The following is a 1,266-nucleotide window of genomic DNA, read 5'->3' on the forward strand; positions in this document are numbered from 1 at the left end:
GTTCTCGGCTCTGACCAATCAGACAAGCCTTGCTCTGGGACCGTTGATTTTACACACGAGGTTGAGGAGTTTTAAATCTCTGCAGCAACAGTCGATTAGTCGAACAACTGAAGAAACATCCTGTGACCGTGAAGATGATCCTGAAAATTGCAACAATGAAAATGTTGTTTTCAGCCTCTCAGACATTTTCTGCTTCTTCTCAACTTGGACCATGATAATATGTGATGGACATTTCTTAAAAATAACATTTCATCAACTATACGACAAATCAATTAAAACAGAAAAATAATCCGCAGATTAACTGACATCCTGAAAAAGTCATTATCTGCAGTCTTACTTCTACTACTTTGTCTTTTTTTATGAGCGTTCCCCATCAACACATTGTGTTGTAATGTCATTAGACACACTAAAATACTATAGCCTGTTATATATGTAGTTTGATTCCTTTAATGAGACTTACATATGTTGAAATTGGAAAAAAGATGTAAAACCGAGAACTGATCATGACCAGCAGCTGATCATGAGGATGCAAAGCGAACCAGAAGGACAAAACATTTTCTACCAAAGAACAATTACAATAACATAAAAATGTAATAAATTGCAGTGATGTCCTGACCTTGTAAATACAGTTAAGGGCACTTGTGAATAATAACAGTAACCGGTAAGAGTTACAAAATAAACACAGACCCAAAAGATAGATGCAAATCGGCGATTTAGAGAAACACAATTACCACAAAGAAATACAAATGAGAAGCAACAGTAGAGAGAGATGAAAATAGATTTTTTTACAGTTGTCACGTATAACATCAGGGAGAGAGAGAGAGAGAGAGAGAGAGAGAGAGAGAGAGAGAGAGAGAGAGAGAGAGAGAGAGAGAGAGAGAGAGAGACTCATAACCATACTTAGCAGACTATTTGTCAATATTTGTCATTTTCACTATGGGTGTCATGAAGGAGCGTGTAGGTGGGGGTGGAGCTTTTTCTTGTCTGTACCCCAGGGGCCCAATTTATCATCATCCGTCCATGAACACAACACAACAGATCTGGGTATAACCTGATTATAAATGTGAGACCTCTTCAACCTCTGCATGGCTGCTTGTTATGAAATGGGATAGAGCTCTCTCTCCCCCCTCTCTCTCACTCCCTCCTCTCTCACTCTCTCTCCCCCCTCCTCTTCTCTCTCTCTCTCTCTCTCTCTCCCTCTCTCTCTATCTCTCTCTCTCTCTGTCTCTCTCTGCTTGGCTCAGACTCTCCACGGACGGAGGCTGA

This window comes from Pleuronectes platessa, chromosome 4 (assembly GCF_947347685.1).
Source record: "Pleuronectes platessa chromosome 4, fPlePla1.1, whole genome shotgun sequence".
Classification (NCBI taxonomy): Eukaryota; Metazoa; Chordata; class Actinopteri; order Pleuronectiformes; family Pleuronectidae; genus Pleuronectes; species Pleuronectes platessa.